Raw genomic sequence first — 5,894 nt, forward strand, 5'->3', positions numbered from 1 at the left:
TATGGTACCGTTGTGTGATGCATTTAATACAGGCAGGGGCCTTGTTGTGCTGTATTGAAAAGACATATCTACCCTCCTTAAATAAATCTCAATTTATTTCCACCATCCTTTTTATTTTGGAAAATTTTAATTTCCTAATTTTTTTTTCTCTGTTTACTGGAAATTATATACATAATTAGGGCTGGTAAAAAATAACCGAAACCCGAATTACCTTACCGAATCGAGAATTTCGATAATTGGGGATTTGGTTATTCGGGAGTAAAATTTCAAAATTACGTGATTTGGGTTCGGGCTTGGTACTAGATATTCTTACTGTTTGGAATTCGATACTTCCCGAATATCGAGTTATTTAGATCCCACACCTAATTCTAATTATAATCCATATATCTAACACTAACATGCCCATCAAATATCAATAAACAATACTTAATAGTCAGCGTAAACAGACTTAGTCTAGTTACTCCTTGATCTCTCCGCTAGAAATGGTTTAGACTTGAGAAGGTATATTGAAGAGTAGTCTGAGTTTTTGATGTGTACTGTTGGTCTGTTAGCAGGGGCGAACCCACGTATTGATTTCCGGTGCTCTAGCACCCATTGACCCGGACAGAAACTATATTTATTTATATAGAAACTTTTTGAAAAATGGATATATAAATTTGAGTAGCACCCATAAACCAAAAGTTGCAGTGGGTGCTTTGGTTGCGAGCTTGAATTGGAAAGGCATGACGGGTTTAAGAGTTTTTCATCTTTTCTTTTTTACTTGACTTTTCCAACTTTTTCTCCCATCCTGCTTGTCCTTTCTTTATTGATTTTTAGTTTGCTGAGTTTTTCTTTTACTCTGTTTTTTAACTTAGAAATCCTTAAGTTTCTTAGTTGTACCCCTGACTTCTCCTTTTTCTCCATAGATCCTTCTTCTTTTACCCTTTTTTTTCAACTTTCTTTGTTCACTTTTTCATCCATCCTTTTTTTTTTTGACGTTTTTCATTATTGTGTTCAAATAATTCTATGTTTGTACTTTACCATCGATAGCAATTTACACTTTACTTTAAAGGGAGAATTGACCCACGAATTTAAAATTCTGGATCCGCCACTGTCCGTTAGAAAACCAAAATGATCGTCTAGTAGTTGAAGTTTATGTTTTGGCAATCAAGGAGTTATAAATGAAGTTGAATTTGATCATAAAATCTGATGGCATATTTGTACTATTTCAAATTACAGAAAGCTGACTGCATACATTGACTGAAAGGTTGCTTTTTTTTCCTTTCTCTAATTTGTAGCAAGTTTAAATAATTTTCTTTGTCATAAATAGGATTAAAAAAACTCAGTCCAATCACAATTTTCTGGAGTGAACTTTCTTTAAATTGTTAAAAATCATTTTAATGAATAACATAGACAATTAAAGACAATACTTCCTTATATGTTATGATTTTGACATCCTGTTTTACATGTTATGATTTGACATTGATTTATTTTTCCACGTATCTTTTACTGATCATAAACTTTTAGTATGAATTTTAATATAGTTTATTCTAGAATTTTATATTTCCATTATATTTTTGTTTTACTCAACCATGATTAAGTTATAAAAATGTCTACATGTTATGTATCTACTGCCTTACTAGTCAAGTGCATAAATTGGTCATCGCTAAATTATTTCTTATTTTAATTTCACTACTAAAAAAAGCTTTCCTTATTTAACACTCCATCCGTTACATAATAAGTGGTATTTTAGGCTTTATAATTTATTTTAAAATAAGTGGTGTTTTAGGATTTCAAGAAGAAATTAATCTTATTCTTCCAAATTTACTCTTATTTACGATCAAGAATCATTAAGTAACTTTTTTTTTCTAGGCATTAATTAGGGGTATGTTAGTAAAAACACTCATAATTTTCTAGGATTGAATAATTTCTTAAGAGGTGTGCATAAGTTAAAAACACACTTATTTTGGAATAGAGGGAGTAATGTGAAGTTATCAGGCAGGGGTACTTTGGAGTTTTCGGATATTTGTCCTAGGAATGATAGGTAGACACGTAACTCTATGCTTCTAGACCAGATTTAAAGATCCTTTATGTGTGTCTGGTGTAGATGGGAATATGAACAAATGAGGAAAGTGAGGTGAAGCACAGAAAAAATGTTAGTAATTTTGTCAATTTGCACCAAACCAAGCATTCATGTCCAACAATATAAAAGCCCTAGAATTTTCTATTTTTTTTTAGTCCTTTCGTATTTCTTCAAAATTCGGCTATTCTTTTTCCCTTTTTGTTTTTTATACATTTTAAGTGGTGGAGAAGATGAATTTTGTTTGTACAGGATATTTTAGCTAGAATGATGTCCAAAATTCTAATTGGATGATAATGAGATTAGGATTTAAAGCTAGTTAATATTAGATTATATAACTGCAATCAAAGTCTTTTTCTTTGTGATAATGGATCAACATGATCTACAAATATATCTCTTAAATTGTCAATCTATCTATATATAATATAAAGCTAGGCATAGATAAGGTGATGTGACAACTCTCTATTGCTAGCATTGATATTTATCTTTTGTCTCAATTTTTTGCCTTTTAAACTTTATTTTTCATCTAAAAAAAAGAAGCAATTTAATGTTATAATAAGGTGTTATATGTCGATCCCACATCCTCTTATTATTAAACCCCATCAAATCGCATTATTTCATCAAATGTAACGCTGCTTGTATTCTCTGTTTATGCATCCACGTTCATTCCCCATTAATACTCATTACTTCACTCAAAGTTTGAGGTGAATCTTTATAAGTGATGTCAAAAGAATTCTAGAAGAGGATGTGGTCTGTTTGAGTCAAAAAATGTATTTTGCCCAAATAGTTAAATTTGTATTGAAAGTTAAATAAGGTTAACCACAGCTGGTAGTAATTTGATAAAAATGGTTGAATTAACACAAGCAAGTTATTCAAAAATTGATAAAGAATAAGTAAATAAAAAGAAAGAGTGAACTTATGCCAATTGTGATGAATAGTAGTAACGAATTTCTCCTTTGCCCAGAATGAATAAGAACTTGATGATAAAAGAATTGCTTGCAGTAATAATAAGTAGAAAGTAATCAAGAATAATCTATTTTTCAGTCAGTATTCGATGGCTAGATATACAAGCGAAAGTACTTTTTACAGGTATTTGGTCCTCTCTGGTGCCTTTCCCATTGTGTGTATGTAACGGCGATCATTAATTGCTTAATTAATGATTGTCATTTAATTCCTTGATTCTGGCTGTTAGAAACCGTTTCGCCGTTACTGCATTAACTCTATTTAATGTGTAATCAAGAGGGTCTCATATGTTGTTCCCGTTGATGTTCTCTTCGTTGACCATGTCATCAGTATCAGCTGCCTTTCCGTAAATGCTATGCTCGGCATTACCATTAGATCTTTCTACGCCATTATTTTTTATTGACACGTGTCAGTCACATATTGGTCCACGTGCTAGACGCGATTTTTACCCATACATGCTCACCAAGAGCAATGCTGCTTAGCCATTTCATTTGCTAATCCTAATTTGCTTGAAGTGAAAGATTCTTAGCTTTCAACCAAACTTGGATTCGTGGAAGCTTCTCAAATGAGGCAAGTTTTCTGGAGGTTAGTTTCTAATTTATTTATTATAAAAAATTGTTTGAACATGTAGGTTTAATTTATTATATATGTATAGACGTAACAAAATTTTTGTGAAGTGGGGATTTTTTGTTTTCTGTATTGCAGATAAGAAGGTATGCATATAATGATTATAACGAGTGATGATGCTGAGAAATTAATGGATTTCTTTTGTTCAAGTGAGTGCTACACATAATTACTCTTCTTCTATACGAATTAGTCTTTTGAATTACCCTATATATAAGGTTTAATCTCATATTCCTGAACCCTTAACTAAAAATTTCGGGTTAGAGCTCTGGGAATGAAGTCGTTTTTAATAAGAAATACATTATCTAAAGTGATATTACCATGCATGAATTCGATTAACCCATCCAAATTAGTACTGGATGGATAAAAAAGATAGTATAATCTCTAAACAATTTTAATTTGGTTGTAGTGTTACACCGCAACAATGCAAAAGTGATTTCTAAATCAGAGGCCGCAAACAAAGTTTTGCAGAGGCTCCAATAACACCCATATCTTTTTAGTTACCCCTACTGTAAGGTTAATTCTCCATCTCTTACTATATAAAAATATCCTCATTATGGGACTTCGATCTCACTTGTAAATAACGGTGGATTGAAGAGTTCAGATGAAGGTGCAACATTTTTTATGTGTCTGATTCTTTTTACATGGCCGCATTGTGTACTTAAATACTAGGAGAGGAGCCAAAGATTCAAAGAAAGGCGGTGAAGGGTAAATTATGAGAAGGCGACGAGTGATTTGGAGGAGAGATGAACGGAAAATATTAAAAAGGGGGAAACACATGGAATAAAGAAAATTTTGAAAAGAAGATAAGATAAGTTTTACAAAAAATCTTCTTTAATGAAGTGGTGCAACATTTCTAATATTGTCGAGAGGAAAAAAAAATAGTTTTCTTTTCATAAAAATTCTGAAGTAAAAGAAAATAGTTATGTGGTGATTGTAATGTCATGGCTACTTCTTTTTATTTTTCCTTAAGATTATGTTGGGTTTTATTTTTTAATTTCGGTTTTAAATATAAGTTTGTGAAATGTTTTTGAGTTGAAATTATATGCTTCACTTTTAGATGGTGTGATACCTTTCTATGGACAATATTGGTATTTTTTTTATTATAAAAATTATGATGTTTATATTATTTAGTAGCATATTTGTGTGATTTTTAATTTTTGCAGCTGCGCGAAGCGCGGATAACTACACTAGTTATATAAGTTACACTATTTATATAAGTAAGGAGCGCTTTAGAGGGATTTACTGTGAGTCATTTCACTCAGGAAAAATAAAGAAAGGATAATCAATTGTTTAAGTTGTCAATAATTTTTAAAATAAATAATTTGATTACAGAAAGGCCTAGTAAGATCCGCTCGAGGTTATCTTTCTCTTAATTCAATCAATAGCAGCTGTAAAATTGCTAATCAATAACCTTTCTCTTAATTCAATCAATAGCAGCTGTAAAATTGCTAATCAATAAACATTTTACGGTACAATTATGTTAAATTTTTCTCACCTCACCCTAAAAAGATAAAGGATAAAATAATTCAACAAAATTGTCTTGTTTAGTAGTTCGTCCATCTCAATTTACACTAGTATTATTCTATTTTTCTTTTATATTTTTCATGCATTGTCTATTAGCAAAGAAAATTATTAGTAGTAGTAGTATTTTTGAAGTCTACACTTGGGATTAATTTTCTAGCATCGTCTGTAAACATATACCTGGATGATTAATTCCGGTTAATTTATCAATAGATATCCAAGTTTCCGAGAAACTCATTTTGTCTTTTGGGAGATATATTTATCTTTTAATTCGTAGAGACTTGTTAAGTTGTTATAAAATTGTGTAAGGCATTAAGTTATATGCAATAAGACTTTATTAGAGTAAAATTTATTGTATGACTTGACCATAAGCGTAATTCCACATTTAATAAAAAATTAAAAAAAAATCATGCCAAAAACATAAGAAAACCAGTTGTCTCATTTATGTTTACGTAAATGTTGAAAGCGATATATGCGTATTAGCAGGCGTAATTATAGCTAGCCAATTTCATCTCTTGGGATTATTTTATACCATCTAAAAGATGGTATAAAATAATCTCGGGATAAGTGGGATAAGAAGGGATATCCTATCTTTTAAGTTGGGATGCATTTTACACCTTATTTAATATAAGATATAAATTTATCCAAATAAATTTATACCTTCTACCAAATATAATACAAAAAATTAGTGCTGGATATCTCAGTTTATACCCTGCACCAAACG

The 5,894-nt window shown here is 30.7% G+C and overlaps 1 long non-coding RNA gene across 1 annotated transcript; it reads left to right on the forward strand.

Moving 5' to 3' along the window:
* Positions 1-1,975: 1,975 nt before the first annotated feature.
* Positions 1,976-5,056, forward strand: LOC132039381 (uncharacterized). Its single transcript, XR_009410376.1, has 3 exons — positions 1,976-3,607; positions 3,728-4,491; positions 4,532-5,056. It is a non-coding gene; the product is annotated as an uncharacterized LOC132039381 (long non-coding RNA).
* The last annotated feature ends 838 nt before the right edge of the window (positions 5,057-5,894 follow it).

The sequence above is a fragment of the Lycium ferocissimum genome, chromosome 2 (genome assembly GCF_029784015.1).
Source record: "Lycium ferocissimum isolate CSIRO_LF1 chromosome 2, AGI_CSIRO_Lferr_CH_V1, whole genome shotgun sequence".
NCBI lineage: Eukaryota > Viridiplantae > Streptophyta > Magnoliopsida > Solanales > Solanaceae > Lycium > Lycium ferocissimum.